Source organism: Lichenostomus cassidix, chromosome 2 (assembly GCF_008360975.1).
Source record: "Lichenostomus cassidix isolate B80296 chromosome 2, HeHo_3.0, whole genome shotgun sequence".
Taxonomy (NCBI): domain Eukaryota; kingdom Metazoa; phylum Chordata; class Aves; order Passeriformes; family Meliphagidae; genus Lichenostomus; species Lichenostomus cassidix.
The window spans coordinates 121,929,493-121,947,094 of record NC_139482.1 but is presented as its reverse complement, the minus strand read 5'-3'; positions in this window follow the sequence as shown (position 1 = coordinate 121,947,094).

Here is a 17,602-nt window from a genome sequence, read left to right as displayed (position 1 = left end):
AGCAAATCCAAATCTCTGTGAACTAATGAGTTAAACAGTTATTATGATAACATGTTTAAAAAATGTACAGCTTATAAAAACAATTTATAACAGATTTTTCTTTCATATCTAAAAAATGAGCAATATTGGTAAAGTCAAACCTAAGCTGTCATCATTCAATAAGAATTATAATATATAAAATATTCTACTTGTCAGTGCATTTTGGACCCATTTCTGCAATACGTCAGTGAATAACTTTTGTGTGGTAGATGGTCTCACTGGAACAAATACGACTAATTATTTGAATAATATTATTTATCTGTGGGCTCCTAGTATTCAATCTGGGTTTGAAATCAAAAGAAGGGTAAATATTTTGCATGTAATATTAACCTCTGCCATTAAAAGATTTTCCATTCTTGATTTGTTTTTTTTTTTTTTTTTGTTCAGAAGACAATCTTTTATAAAACATATGAAGTTTATTTAAATTTTAGAATTTATTAAGTCCCTGTCAATTTTATGATATAGCATTGTCTCTAATATTCAGAAGCAGATCTTTAACAATGCTTTAGAAGTTCTTAGAAGTAGTTTAGAGCTGTGATCTGTTGTGTGGAAATGGAATTATCTACCAAAATCTATTTTATTTATATCTGCTTTGATTTGTAAACAGATCAAACAACGAGGTTTTTTGCAATTGCATAGCAATTTAAACATACAAAAGGTGATTAAGTCACTACTTTTATTAGTAAGGTTTAACTCACAATGTGTCTTGGTAAAAAAGGGTTAAATTATTTTAAGTTTACCTATGCCTTGGACTTGAGCCTTGGTTGATCCCAAGCCAGAGGCGCTAGCAGCTGCATGCTTTATTTACAATCCCTTTGTCAGACTTACAACTGCCCCAGGCTATAACATAGTGTACCTAATGTTCAAACTGGCAGGTAATCTTATGTCAAACATACTTCTTTGATTTAAAGTGATCAATAGATTCTTGTAAAGAGGTAATTTCTCTGATGTTTCCACCTTGCCTTTCTTACAGGTGATTCACACAAAAGCCTGCTTATATGATGTACGAACAATAAACAGAAAGCTATAATCATGTTTTTTCAGATGTTTCCGGTGCACAACGATTTTGGATCAATACCCTGTGTAATACAATTATCTGCAATGATCTGGTTGTATTGAAAAAGAATTTGCAGCAGACCTCTAGGGGGTTTTATCCAGAAACACGTATCTGGCAATGTTGTGAATAGTGGAAGAGAAAATTAAGGGGTTGACACAGGCTGTCTATTATGTTCCAAATGACTTCATTAATATTTTATTTGGTAAAAGTAGTATATTTCAAGCTCTACTATACTGTGACTTCAAAATATTAATAATGCAATTTCCTTGTTGCATTTGCTTATTTTGAGAACTAGTTCTAGCACACATGTTCAGTGTGAGAGCCAAAAGTATCAACCAAAAATTATTTAAAGCAGTTTATTGCCCATAATGAAATGATTCCTTGTTTTTTCCATCTTGTTTTGCTTTTGTGTACACTACTCTATTGAAAAAGAATCTATACTCATTAATGCACTACAGCTAAATCTGTTAACTTATCTATACAGGGATTAATCGTATCGGTTTAAAAAGTCACCTAAAATATTAAGAATGATATCAAAATTGTTAGGTTCAAATTACATTTTGCATTGCTAATGAATGAACAGGTGTTCTGGAACAGAAACAGAGTTTTCACCACATTAATACAAGGATCATAAGATGGAAATAGAACTAACAAAAAAAAATCAGTTGTGCTTATTTTGTTTTGATGAAGTCACAGTCTGTCTCTGTAAATTCACTCTAGAGCTGAACAGGGAACCCTTTATATTCATTTTACTGCAACAATCATATGCCCGTATGATTGAAACTTCTATTCCATTAGACTGTACAAAATTCCTATTTCTGTAATATTACTATTTTTGTATATTATTACCTGCCTTTCTGCACTGCTTATGCACACCCTGCAGTTACTGATTTAGCTGCTGAATCTCAGTTCTCAGTATGGTGGTTTCTGTCTCTGTCTGATTCTTTTCTTTCTGTGTGTCCTGGATACTGGCTTTCAGTTTCTTGACCACACTGTCAAGGTGCTCCACCTCAGCCACTTTTGCTTTGATACTTTCCCTTGCCTGCAGGAAATCAGCTTCCGACTTTCTCAGAAGGTCATCTCTTTTGCGTATTGCCTGTGAAGACAAAAAGCATTCCAAGAGGGCCTTTTATGATGTACTTTTTATACTGCATCCTGCTATTTTGAGCTATAGGATACATGAGATTATACAGCACCTCATTAGCAATTGGGTCAAGTACCCACATCTCCTCTAGGATCAAAAAGTTACAAGGACTTTAATTTAAAAAAGTCTGTTGAAGAAAAGATTCAGTATTACAATAAATACATCATTAATCAATACTTATAAGTTCAAAGGCAAGAAGAAATATTCCATCTAATTCTGAGAGAAAAATGGGAAATGCAGTTTGATCTAAATGAATACTTTTCCTGTAAAAAAAAAGGAAAATGTTTGATGAATAAAAAAAAAGGAGGGGAGTACTTAATCTCTTGGTTCCAACTGCTACAGACCTCTTTCATTTGGCACTCTGGTGAATGCTGTAAGTTGATGTAGCCATAGGGATATCCCAAAGCATAGGGATATCCCAAAGGAAAGAAACTACTGTTCTACCTTTTTTTTCCTGCCATTCATTGTTTAAACATCTTATTTGTGTAAAATGCCTTATTGGGCACTGTTTTGTTATTGTTTGAAGATGTCATACACACTTTGGACTTTGGTTTTAGAAAGGCCCTTTTCCTTAAGACACAGTGCTATGATTTTAATTCTTATATGCACTGTTGTTAAGTACATGCTACAAGTTTGTAGGCATAAGTTTCATATCAATCACTATTGAGCATTCATGACTGACTGTGCTTTATTGGCTTGGTGCCACACCTTGATTCTCTATCATGCTCCATCATGCTTCTTTTAATCTGAATATTTAGTACTCTTTCATGTCTTAATTACAGCAAATTGCGCACAGTTGGCACCATTTCTTGAAATTAATCCCAGAGTACTTTGTTTCTGTCAAGCACAGTCAAAGCCTTAGAGAATAATAGTAAATGTTATTGCAGATCTAAATTTAAATGACTGTCTATGTATTTAACTTAAGCCTTTAATTATTCGTGCTGCACTGTTTTTGGTTCAAATGTTAAATATTCCTTATTGAGAATGTAAAATTGTTTCAGACAGCTTGAAACCGGTGATGCTAACATGACAACAATTATCTGTATTAACATATTTTTTCAGGTGTGCAAAATATAATAGACAGGGTATAATATCCTGCCACAGTAATATGTTTCCTTTTCTTTCTGTTTATTTGGTAAATAACAAAAAGGTTCTAATTACACAGAAAAGATTGTTGGGATGTTAATTCCCTTCTGTTATTCTTTTTGTTTAACAAAAGATCAGAAATTAAACAATCAACACTACTTCCTCATTAGTTGATTTCTAAGCTGTCTGCAGATGCCTTGTACATCTCGTTCAGAAACCCGGTCAAAAATTAACGGCTTGATGATTTTTATTGTTTTCAGCATACTAGTGAAAAAACCAAAACAAAATATTAGCAACAGAAACAATCAAAGTGTTCTAAACGCTGTCACTGCTAATTGAAATTATGTATTTGGCAAAGTTCCCAAACAAGTAGAAATTATTTCTGCTCATTGTGTAGTTTATTGATAGAGATATCATGCTATTAATAAAACCCAAACCTTTCTAACTTTTGAACATTTTTTGTGCAGAAAGCATCCACAGAGAAAAGTGAAAAGAGTAAATAAAACTCCTGGGCCTATGTACATTTTATCCCAGGAAAAGCTATGACAAAGGTAGATCTCTGTTGTTGAAAATGTATATGAATGGGTTTTACAGTTGAAACTGGCAAACACACTTATAAAAAATATCTGCAAACATAACAGAAATCATATTACTGCACTCATTTTATTTTTATCAGTATGCATTTTGTCAGCATTGCTATCACAAACTCTAACGTATCTTGAATTTAGAGACAAAACCCAGAGAAGTACGTACTTAGAAAATTAGTGATAAAGTATTTTTTCCACAGAACTCATTACAAATGTGCATGAGGTAGTGCATGCCCAGCTCTTCACATTTGCAATGAGATTTCTAAAGAGATAGCTGTTTTGCTCATTCTCAGAGCAAAAACATACCTGATCTTTTTGACTATAAAATTCCTGGCATCTGTAAGGTCTCTTTCAAGCTGTGTTATCTGCTGTTCTAGCTGAGCAAGTTCCACTTTGTGTTTCTGCTAGGAAGCTATTACATCCAGATGCAGTGACTGCAAGGTCTTGTCTAGTTTTTCAATTTCAAGAACAGACTTTTATTTTTTTTTTCTGTTGGTCAAGTATATTAGCAGCTTCAGCTTTTTGTTCCTGTATGATCTGCTCACATTCTTCAAGTCTGGAGGATTTTTCATTGTATTGATTTTTCAACATCACAAGCTCATGTTTTATATTAGAAATTATTGTACATTATACCAGATGTCCTGATTCAGTTATCTATCATTTAACAAACGTAAATTATAGCTCCATTTTCAGATTTCAAATGTTGAACATGTCTCTACTTGTGATCTGTATTTTATTTTCAGTGAACAGAATATTTGGAAAGATTTATTAAATTTATATGTAAAAGAAATTTCTGATTTGTAATCCTAAAAAACAGAGTTATATCTTCATTATCTGCAAAGACACAATTAGATAATAGTACTATTATTCTGACTCCAAAAAGTCTGTATAACTACTTGATTAATTTTATTTAATTCTGGTTGGGCTAATTAATTTCTGTGATTATGCAATGTATTTACTTATATTTTTTAAAAATTCAAGTGCATAAATTTTACAGGAGATATCCACTATTGGACTGCTACCTGACAAATCAGACTGAAGTTGAAATACAACATTCTCTCAGAAATCTTTTAAAAGAACAGAATATAGTGTGATATCTACAATGCATAAGATAAATCACTAATTAAATATGGTTAAAATCACAATGCCGACTCCTGGTTTAAAAAAATAAAACTAATAAATTACCTTTTGAAGACAGTCCTCAAGATTTTGAATTTTTAGACATTTTGTAGTATTCTTTGGGAATGTCTGTTTCTTAGGGATTTTTTTTTTATATTGCCTCTGTGATAAAGACAATTGCAGGTATTTCATTGTCATATTTAACCTTGCTCCTAATCAATCTCTTCAGTTACCACGAATGTAAACAAGACTTTGAATGTCCCTGTTGTAGGCTCCTTAGATAGGCAATAATAATTATTTTTCTAATTCTTCAGTGATTAAATATTAAGATAACCGGTTTTATTATTCTGCATATTATTTTTCTTAAAAATGTGTATTCTGTTCCATTATTAACCAAATATCTAAATGCCATATCTGCTAAAACTTTTGCCATTTTACAGCTTCATAATTAAGACTGAGCTCTTGTTAAAAAGGGCAACGTTGAAGCAAACTCAACTAGCCATCAAATTAGCTATCCCAGATGGCTGACTTGTACACAATTTAGAGAAGAAAACAAGTTTAAAGACAACCAGAAAGTACTCTCACACTGTTTTGCTAAGTTAAATAATTGATTTTTTTGTACAAAGGATGGACATCATTTCTATGACTTCCCCGCATTTTGACTTTCAGCCTGAGACCTACAGAGTTTCTTAAAATTCAGAATTACCTCAGTTGTTTTCTAGGTAGCACTTTGGCTATATATTAAAAAAACTGTGTCACAAACATCCTTCTTCAAGTGCTTTTTTGAGAGAGAGAGAAAGAGAGAGAGAGAGAGAAAAGTTCCAAGTTATTTGGCCATTTCTTTGAGATGTCATTTCTTTGAGTTCTTTTGAAATCTAACTCACTGGATTCCCTTTGTTCAGAGAACAGAGAGAGCTATGTGACAGAGAGTTTAAAAAAATAAATTTTAAGGCTAATGTCCATTTATTGTTTATTCTTCAGAAGTGAAAAGGTGTTAGGATCTAAGACAGCATGTTGTATTTGTTTAACCCTTAAGGTAGGTTGAACTTGCTTTCAATAGCCTTAAAACCCCCCCCCCAAAAACTGCTCAAGTGTATTCAAAAGATGCCCAGTTAATCCTAAAAAGTATAAAATATTATTTTTCTTACTCAAGATCACAAACTAATGTTTTTAATTTAAGAATAGCAATTATACCTGCTCTATACAGAAAAATGAATTTCATCAAGTATTTATTTTGTCCTATAGCTTTTCTTCTAGCTGATGTTTATTATTTAGAAACACATGTAATTTAGAAGTAAACAATTCAGGGGCATGAAGAATCTACTCTATCATCTGTTAGGCTCGTTCAACATCAATAGCACACACTGTTAAAAGAAAATGCCTCATTTCTGATACAAATTTTCTAGCTTTCTCTCTTCACCATCATTGAAACTCATTGCCTTCTGATAGATTAAGAGGGCCTCTAGTACTAATTTTCTACTTCTATAATTGCTAGAGATTGTGCAAAAATAAACTCTTCTTATATTTCTACAAAGATTAATGTGACCAGATTTTTCTTGCGTCTCTCAATAAGTCAGTTCTCAGGCCTCAGATCTTTCCAATAACTCTTCTGAAACCATGAACATTTGCTGTACATTCTTCAAAGTATCAGACAATCAATAAATAAACAATATTGAAGTAACAGCATCCTCTGTCTTCATACAAAAACTGGTAACATCTCTGTAACTGTATTAAAATTTTCCATAGTTATAGATCAAAAATCTTGCCAGTACTGTATTCCAATAAATGTAAATACTAAATTACATAAAATCCAGCATTTCTTTCTACTGTAACTTTCTAAAATTCACCACCCTGCAAGGATGATATTTTTGAGATCTCAACAAAAACTCAAAAAATCAATCAAGAAAAAAATTCAAAATTACCATTTAGCACTTCTGCATTTTTATTTCATCTATACATTATATCAGCAATAATCTTGTCTTCTTCCAGACCACTGACAGTGTACAAAAAAAAGGTCTTTTTGCAAATTCACTAATGCTATATTTGCAAGGTTATATTTGCAACTTTGTTTTTCAGGTCACTGTTACTGTATTTGATGCATCTTATAGTGACTGTGCATAGTCAAAATAAAGGCCTTATTGAAGGGCTGAAAAGAATTTTCTTGGTCTTTCTCATTAGAAGTCCTTTTAATGTATGGTGATGAATCCTCACCTCCCCACCAATCTGCCAAGAGATTTTTCTGACGCAGATATTTTTGTCTGCTTCCTAGTTTCCTCACGCAGATGCTTCCTTCTTACTTACCAGAAGTATGAAAAACATTGTCCCAGTGGATGGACAACTAGTTGTAACACAATTAATGCTGATAATCCAAGAATGTATTTCTGATAGCTTTTCAGTGACGATCTGACAAGGTGTCAGATGCTTGACAAGATGTCAAACACCCTTCCTGAACCAAATGCCCTTATCTGGATGGTATTTCAGTGAACTTGATTTTGACATAAAACACAAAGTTTGGATTGTATATGGAAGATGACCCAGTTGAAAAATCCCCCTGCATTTTTTTTTCCACTTCTGATAGCTCCAAGTAATCTCCTTGATCTGGTTTAGCCTGTTGTTGAAGAAACAGCAGTGTCTGAACAACACATGGAAGAAATTCAAGGGAAAAATTCTGCAAGGGAGATGAAGCAGGTTTACCTAGGACACAGCTGCCACCTGGCTACTCAGAAAGCCACAGCCCTATTCAGCTTCTTTTCAGACACAACCCAAAAATGTTTTAATACTTGCAGCTATCTGCATAATGATGGATCTTACCTTCCTCCTCAATTAACAAAAGAATGTCACAGCTTAGGTTTTTCCTCCTTAGGTTAATGATATTTTCAGAATCCTAGTTTTTCTTTCTGCATATTTAACTTCATTTATCAACTGTTTGTAGTCTCCTGTCTCTTATCATTAATTTCAACGTTTTTAATCTCTAAACAAGGTGCCTTCCAAAAGAATAAATATTTCATTTTTTATTTGAGGAGTGTGAATTTGGTACACACAGTAAAGTTTCATGAAAAAATTCTCACTTGCTATTTACTATACCAGTCAGCCTCTATCCCTGGTGAATCCAGTGACTAGATAGAAAACAGCAGGGAAGGAAGTAATTTTGGTTTCTAAAATGACAATAACAAATACCTAATAAATAATTATTGTGTTAAATGTGGTTTATGTTCTGCACACAAACAAAACTAAAGGTAAAGAGGATTTGCAGAATTTCACTTTGAGATGTCATAGGGGGAAAAAAATGAAAGAAAACATAAACCAAAAAGCCAAATGCTTTTTTTAGATATCTTCTGCAAGCAAAGTCAGGACAACTATTATCTTGCTATTGTCTACTGTGTCAGAGCAGCTATGCTTGCTAGGCAAGATGTAAATTTGGTAATGCCTTAGTTTTCCATGCAATCTAGTAAGCATTAAAAATAAATGAAAAATGGAGTTAGTATCAAACCTGAAAACTCAGATTCCTTTTTATCTGATGTGTACTGAGCTACAACTACATTATTTAAATTATCATCCAGTAGTTTACAAATTAATAAGATAGAATTATTGGGTTTGAAGTCTGTATATATGAGACTTCAATTTGGTGGGGTTTTTTTGAAAGGACTTACACCTTCTAATGATTAATCAGAGGTTGTACCATGTAAATGGTTTATACTAAACTGAGTAACAGCCTTGTACTTGTAGGAACCTAATCCTTTGGAATCATTGCAACAAAATAATGGTAGCAGTGGAATATTGTGCTCCAAGGTAATAATATTAGTTTTGATGTAAAAGTTTTCTAACAAATTCTGAAAGTTTTTTCTTTCCAGAGTATTTAATGAGAAGCTTCCATCAAACAGGACTTATCATAAATTTGGCATATGGACTTCTGTTAGTTCTTCCTTTGAAGAACTTCTACAAAAGTCTTGTTAAACATCTTCATTGACAATCTGGATAATGGGGCAGAATGTACTCCCTGAAATTTTGCTGATAACACAAAACAGCAAGAAGTGCCTGATGCACTGGAGGTCATGTTGCCATCCCAAGGCATCTTGACAGTCTCTAGAAATGGGCTGACAAGAAGACTATGAAATTCAAGTACAATGTACAAAGTCCTGCACCAAGGGAGAAATAACCTAATCTACCAATATATGCTGGAGGGTGAACATCTGGAAACCAATTTTGAAGAAAAAGCCTGGGGTTCCTTGTGAACACCAGTTGAACATGAGCCAGCAATGTGTCCTTGCTGCAAAAAAGGGGAATGTGTCCTCATATGGATTAGGCAAAGTATTGATGCAGGGGATGCAGGTTGATGCAGGGGATCCTTCCGTTTTAATCAGTGCTGGTAAGGCCACACCTGGAATGGTCTGTGCATTTCTGGGCTCCCCAGTACAACAGAACCATGGACATCCTGGAGTGAGTCTAACAAGGGGCCACAAATACAATTTAGGAACTGAAGCATCTCTCCTATTAGTAGGGACTTTTCAACCTGGAGAAGGGAAGGCTCATGAGGTTTTTATCAATACCTGTGAATACCTGGGAGTGTGAAGAAGAGTCTTCTCAGTAGTGTTCAGTGACAGGACAAGAGGAAATGGGCACAGACTGAAACACATTCTGAGCACCGGGACATTTTTTTCACTCTGAGGCTGACTAAGCACTGGCACAGGTTGACCAGGGATGTTGTGAAATCTCTGTCCTTGGAGATTTTCAAAAGTTGTCTTGACGTGGTCCTGACAACTGGCTCTAGGCAACCTTACTTCAGCAGAGGAGTTGGACCAGATGAACCTCAGAGGTCTCTTCCAATGTCAACCATTCTGTGTTTGTATCCATCCTTCCCATATCTGAGTTATATAGTGCTCTTACATATTTGATGGAAAGTTTTCCTTTCTTCATAGGTGGCATCCTCAGAGGATTGCCCTGGATAGCAGTGAATTCCAATTTCTTACCCTACAGAGCCATGAAATGCTAGACTTGAAAGTATTAAACACTTTCTGACATACTTTATTAGTACAGAGCTAAAACTTTTCTATTCTAGGTCTCAGGAGTGGGAAAACTTCCTCAGTCTATGTCCTTGCTTTCCACAGAAAACAAGTATGGCACAAGGAAGGCAGTTATCTTCAAACCAAGAACAAGGTCTAACTTATCAGGAAATGAGGATTTAATATCATGACTCAGGTTGAATTCAATTTAGAAGAGCTCATTATTTAATCACATTAACTGAGAGAATCCAACTGATGTAGACAGTACTTACACAGAGTTATATGCATGTAGCCTTCTAACAGGTTTCTAAATCTTTCACTTGTATGCCTTTGCTGTGATTTCCTGTCCACTTTGCACAGAAAACTCACGCATGACTGTGGCAAGAAAATCACATTAAAGACACACACCATTAAAGTGTCTTTATGACCTTTATGAACTATACAGAATTTTTTATTAATATTTTTTTTTAAACTAAATATTTTTGTGATGATGGAGCAGTGTGCCCTTATAGAGAATTAAGGGAAAGACTCGTGAATATCTCAGTGTTTCTTTGTACATTATTTGGGAATAAAAAACATTTCAAATTCTACCAATTAAATATCAAAATATGTGCTCAAGATTCTATTCAAAAATATGCATCTAGCCTCAAAAGAAATGATAAAATCTAAACTTCTCCTGTTGCTAGCATCTGTGCTTTCTGAGTGTTAGGTATTCATAGATTTATTTAAGCATAGATGATTTCTTGCCTAATTAAACATTTCATGAAGGTATTTCTTGACTCCTCATCTTTTTATAGGTTCTACAACTGTCTTGTCCCTGAAGTGCACCTATGATAACATGGCATTTTTGTTAGAAGGTAGTAGTATTGCAGGTAGAAGCTTTGGTCCAATGATCATCCATCCTTAGACTTAGTTTGGTTTTTTTTAAGAGCACCAAACAGACTTTTTAAATATGTAATATCCAAGTTTCCTCATATTGCTCAACGTACAAGAAAATAACCACATTAATAGGAGTTTCATCAGCAGAATTGCAAGGGAAGGGAGCATGCACAAAACAATAAACTCAGTGGTGCTTTCATAAGCTAGTTTGGAGGTGCAGGAGGAGATCTTATTGACAATTAAACAGTTTACTACCATGAGGAGATAGGTGCTCTGTAAGAACAACAGTTCATTTACGACCTATTTCTCAGCAAAAATTTGATCCTTACTCTATGATAGCTGTGTTCTAATCACTGTGCACAACTGCACTCCTATCTCAGTTAATTTTAAAAAAACCCACCATGCTCCTGCCTCAGTACGACAGCAAATCAAAGCTCTCAAGGCAAGATCAATGAATGTGCAATATAAGCTGTGAGGACAACATCTATGAGGTTTTCAATTTAAGACTAAGAAGACATTCAACCTTTCTCAAGTGTGTCAGTGTAAGTTCCACTCTCAATGACTATCCAGAAGTGTTGTGTACAAACTGTAGAACTGAGGAATATTGTTAATGATAGTAAGCCACAGAAGTTAGCACTGTTTTCCAAGTGTCTCTCTGCTAAGTGTAAATTCACAGTAGCAGATAAATACAAGAAGGTTGCTACAACCAGCATTTCTGTGCACTAGCAGAGTGAGGCTCAGTAACCAGGGAGTGCTTGCCCCAGCTGCTAGCAGTGATGTCCAGACATGGTATTCTCTCAGCGTAGGGCTGGAGAACAGGCATTTTCAATAACATTGAAAAAGTTTGCAAAGTGCAGGACACAGGATGGATGAACATACCAGTTATAGGAAAAAAATTAAGAAATGTATCTCTGGAACTATCATGCTGACAGGCCTGTCAAGATGATTTGTCAGTATTTGTGTGCACACATTGAGTGCTACTTTTCAAGTAGAGCAGGTACCCTTAAAAATGTTGTATTTGTCTTGAAGAAACAGGTGCTTTCATAAGAAGTTCCAAAATTTCTTTTAATCACAACACGGATTAAAAAAAATAAAAAGACATTTTAAAGGCCAATTAACATCTTAGCAAACTACATACAAGTACACGTACTGACAAAAATGCCCCATCAAAAGAAGATGAAGGGTTTGGAATAGGAACAATGAGACTTAGACCCCCAACCTATCAATGACAGTTACCCATGATCAATTTACCATCATCAGGTCAGACACTGGGCATTATCAGCAAAAAGCAAACCAAATTAAACAAACAAATAAAAAAAACAAAACAACAACAAAAAAAAAACCACAAAAAAAACACCAGAGAAAAGACTTGTTCAAAACACTTTTGAGGACAGTATGTGAGGAAAATACACAAGAGCTCTGTGTATTGGCAGTGCTACAGTTTTAAACTAGTAGTTATTGATGGTGCAGAGTTTATTTGGAAGATCTCTGGTGGAAATTTTTTGCTAATTTGGACCAGCCATTTTTGGGGGCATCCAGAAATCTATCTCTATCAAGACCATAACCCACAATCCATATTTAAATACCCTACAAAGTGTTGATCGGTCAGTTACAGAAGATATTATAAAACAATATGAGCAGAAGCATATTTATTATAAACTGAGAAGAAGTCTATGGAAAGGATTTTAATCCACAGTGAGTAAGTTGTTAGAACAATGATACTTTAGAGAGCTAATCATAACTTTGGTTTCTAAAGCTTATTACTTTAGGTTGGTGTCATGTTTCATGAAGAGGTGATTTCCTTTTGTCAAAACAATTAATCACAATTTCATAGCCAAACAGTTAGACTTATCTGATATTAAATATTTTTGGTTGGCAGAACATGTAACAATATCACAACATGTTGTGGAAAACAACAGAAAGTGTACTGTGTCTAAGGGCAAGTTTTCAGCTGATTTGTTGTATGACGGGTACTGAGCTGTGAAACTCTGAAGACCTGGTTCATTTTAATAAATATCTTAAGCTCTTCATGTTCAGAAGTTTGTAAAAGATTTAATCACTCATTAAAATTTCTGCAATACTTTTTTTTTTCAAAATTACAGCTTGCAAGTTTATAATTTTTAGGACCTAATAAAGGCAGACACACAGAAAAATTCTGAAAAAAAATCAGATTTTTTATATTGATCTCTCTTGAGTATAAATTTGAATAATATGTATTTATATTGTATATTATATATGCTTATTATCTATTTCATATATATTTAATTAGGGTTATCTTTTGAAAATAATTATATCTAAAATAATACATGTAATACAAGTTTCATATTTTATTTCATGCAATCATTTACAGCATGTAACAAAATGGTCCTACAAAATGCACAGGTGCTAATTATTCCCGGCAACAAGAAATAATTCTATTTGGAATTTCAAAGACATGTTATTGCAGTTACACATCTGTAATATAAATAATGAAACAAGCCCAGCATTCTTAAGTGAACACTAAACTTCTGTTGCTTGTTCAGGAGTTCCAGTTTTCCAGCTCATTGTAGATGTTTTTTATACTTGTGTGTGTATCTGTGTATGCCTTCATTAACTTTTCTCCAGTTATTTTGGGGCTTAGGGGTTTTATATTTTGAGTACAAAATTATTGCAAGTTAATAAATTGATTTTGGATATCCTTATTAAGATACTCTTATATCTGTGATTCTGAAGCACAGAACTGTATTAGACTTCATTAACAACCATAATTTCTTTATTTGAAGATATTTCCATCCATGAAATTATGCTCTAGATCTCCTGTGCACTTATAGTTTGTTACATATAGTTTATTTCAAGCTTTCTCACGTACTTTTTTTTGTTGTGTTAAGGTTAATTTCATTTTTTTAGATATGAAAATGCACAGGAGTCTTAAAAAATAAAAAAATCTATGTCAACTGTTTGTGCTCTAAAAGCTCTTGTTGCAAGTTTGAATCTGTCATAGGTTTTCAGTCCTCTCTATCTGGGCAGTTGTTAGACTAGGACATAATTTTTTCAGATAAAACATGCAACAGATGCACATCAATAGCCATGCCATCTACACCTCAGCATATTTTCCAACTTTATTGGTAGGACATCTCGTTTGAACAGCTGGATAAACAAGAGTAAGCAAACCCAATGACACCCTAAGCTGTTTCCCAGCTTTTAAGACATTACAGAAGGTGCCAAAACAACGTGTGAGGAACAATAATTATGCCATCAGCCATTTTGAAGTACAGACACTGTAGCCATTAAATTGTTATTATCTTAATTTTAATGCACAGCATAGCAGCATCAATTTCAGATCAACTTTTGCTTCTAATGTCATTGTGCTGCATGTATATATACTTGAAATTGAAACACATTGAAAAACACATGACAGTTTGGAAGTAAGTTCCACTCAAAATGGAGAAAGCTTTCTTAATCCTGAATCCCTGAGCCCTTTCTATGATATATATATAATTTTTATATGAACCTATTATAAGATATTTATATGAACAAAATCATAGACTCATAGAGCTATAAAATGTTTGAGTCAGAAGGGACCTTAAAGATATCTAGATCCAGCCCTCCTGCCATGGGCAGGAGCACCTTTCACTAGACCAGGTTGCTCAAAGTCCCACTCAAACTGGCCATGAACACTTCCATGGATGGGGCATCCACAAAATCTCTGGGCAACCTGTGCCAGCATCTCACTACCCTCACAGTAATGAATTTGTTCCTAATATATAGTATTATAATTCTAATCTTCCTAAAAAATATAATCCAGACCCACCCTCTTTTAGGATTTGATTTTGGGTTTTATTTCAGCTTTTGTTGCATCAATAAATGACCCTGTAAAATGTAACTCTACATGTCTCTCCTCTAGGTGAATGTATGTCATACTTAAAAGACCAAATGAAGTGTATATATATGTATAAAAATACCAGTTATATATGTGTCGCTGTTGAGCAGCTAGCAGAGTAATGAAGGCACCAGTTTTCAGTGGCAAGAAGGAATGACCTTTATTGTTTTGATTTCATCACATATATAGAGTTCTCAAAAGTCACCCAGATTGGTCAGTCAGAAGCCTTCCCCCAGGCCTGATTGGCCAGGCCTGCACTGCCCAAGTTCTGGGACACTGTTCCAACAACATCCAAACTTTATCTTTATTTATAAAACACAAGAAAATTTCTCATGGGAAAAAGCTGTGCTAGCCACATATATGGATCTTTTGTCCATGCTCCAGTTGTTAGTTCACTTTCTCAACTTAATTTTGTTGCTCTTCCTGTTCATTGCATTTAATGTGCTGCTTACATATCTAACTAGATTTTTCCCCTTCTGGTCCAATTTACTGACCTCAGCCTTTACAAATATTCAGACAATACAAATGAAGATGTTTAATTGGCGAGGTTCACTGGAACAATGGCTCCATGCTTTCAAAGTTTCTGTTTAATATTTAATATCTATTCACTGTGACTTTTTTAAGGTAAAATAAATATGTGGAACCTGCAAAATGTGCCTATTTAAAAACATTTACATTTTTCATCCATCTCTTTATGCTGGAAATTTTCTTACAAAAAGAAACATTGATATTAAGAATCTCTCTGTGATTTCCACTTGCTTAAAATCCAAAAACTAATGCCTAAAACACATTAAGATACTTTCGAAATTACAGTGAAATTAATGATTAAATGATTTCATTTTAATTGAAATGTGTGCATTTTAATTAAAATAAATGAAAGAAAGATAATAAATGAAAAGAGAAACTAAATAATATTCTACTAAACAGCAAATTATTTAATACACTTCATTGATCAAATTCACCAAAAGTTGCCTCTTTTACTCGTTGCATCAATAGACAATCTGAGTGTCAATCTGCTTTACACTGAGCTTGATGGTCAAATTCTAACTGATATAAACTAACATCAGGATTTCACATGAATAATTAAAGTATACAATGATCAGCCAGGAAAGATGGGGATAGATAAAGCAACTACCCTAAAGCCAAGGACAGCTCAAACCACCATTTTCTTTAATTTTGCTGTCAGATTATTTCAAGTCTAATAGCACTGAATTGTTCAACTGACAACCTAGGAAACACATCACTATAAGAAGGGAAATACAACGGTGCTGAAAATATTAGCAAGATGTCTGAATAAAATTTCAAAACACTGAAAATAAATTAAGAAATTTGGGTTATAGATTCTAAAACAAATTACCTTCTCCTCTTGCATTTTTTAGTAGATATTTAACTTCTTCACTCCTCCACTGCTTGGAAGATAGTGATAATTAAATGCAGCCTTCTTCTGCAGAATTTACTGGTAGCGAAATACAAATATTGCCTGTTTTGAAATGACATTACTGTTTCACTATATATTCACAGCTAGGTCAACCACTGCAAGGCAGTCAATAACTAGATACAAGTTTGATAGATGACAGGTTTGATTTCCTCATGAGAAATTTATACTGTCTCCATCACTAACCAGATAATACTTCTAACTTCAGGTACTTTAAGTAAACAAACTGGATTGAGAGAGCCTTTTTTACACTATTGTAGTATTTCCATAAGTATAATATACTACCTTAAAAGAAAATGAGAGGGAAAGAATTGATTTCTTCTTTCTGATGATCAAATTCTGAGCAAGTTCTGGAAAGCAGATTACTACAACTGACTGGAAAAAAAATCACCAGTTGGGTGCTTTTTGCTTACCTTTATATACTGAACAAGAATTTTCCTCTGATGAAGGGATGAAAATTAAAATTAATTAGCCTAGTGCCGAGTACATTAGTAGGAAAGGTGTTTCTTCTCTCTACTCCCTTAAAGAATACTAGCTAGTAGTACATAATTAATTTTAAAAGGAAGTTACAGTGGTTGGGAGGAAGAATATTTTAATACTCAGCTGGCATAATTATGTTCCGTAAAAATGGACATGATTGAAGCATGTCATCAACATTCATAACAACCTTGGCATACCCTACTGAGGAATGAATAACTGCCAGAGTCTGACATACTAGTATACAGAAATATAGAAACTGAGAAAATAAATACATTCCAAAGAAATGAAATGTTCATCCAAATTATGACAGTGCTTCATGCAAAGTCAGAAGATAATGCTTGAAAAGCACAAATAATTTCCCTGCAAAGATAAATCCTCTTTTGCTTCCTTTCCATAACCCCTCAAAGAATAAATCAGTAACACTGGGTCTTGACACTGTGTGCCTGAATGCTGAAAACAGAAAAACAGACAAAACTATAGAAAAACAAATGTTTGTATACTTTCAAAAAAGTACAACGTTATGAAAAAGAATGATGAGTTAACACAAATATCTAGAAAAGTACACAAAACTAAAAAGGTAATATTTATGCAAAGCAAAATAAAATAACATAATTAGCAAATAGAAGTACTTTGATTATGAGGTTTTTAAACTAAGTGGCTTACAAACACTTTTGAAAGAGCCTGTGCTCCTATTGGAAATTCTCTCTCTATATGCCATGTTCATCAAAAGTGTAAAACCTGAAGGAGCTTTTTTGCCCAGGTATTCCAATGAAGTAGCAGAGAAAATCATTGTCAAATCTAGGATTTCATCATACAGGCTCAACTCGATGTTGCCTGCACTTGATGACCTCACCCAGATCATTGATAAAGATGCTAAAGAGAAATGGCCCCAAGACAGCCCCAGAGAACATCACTCA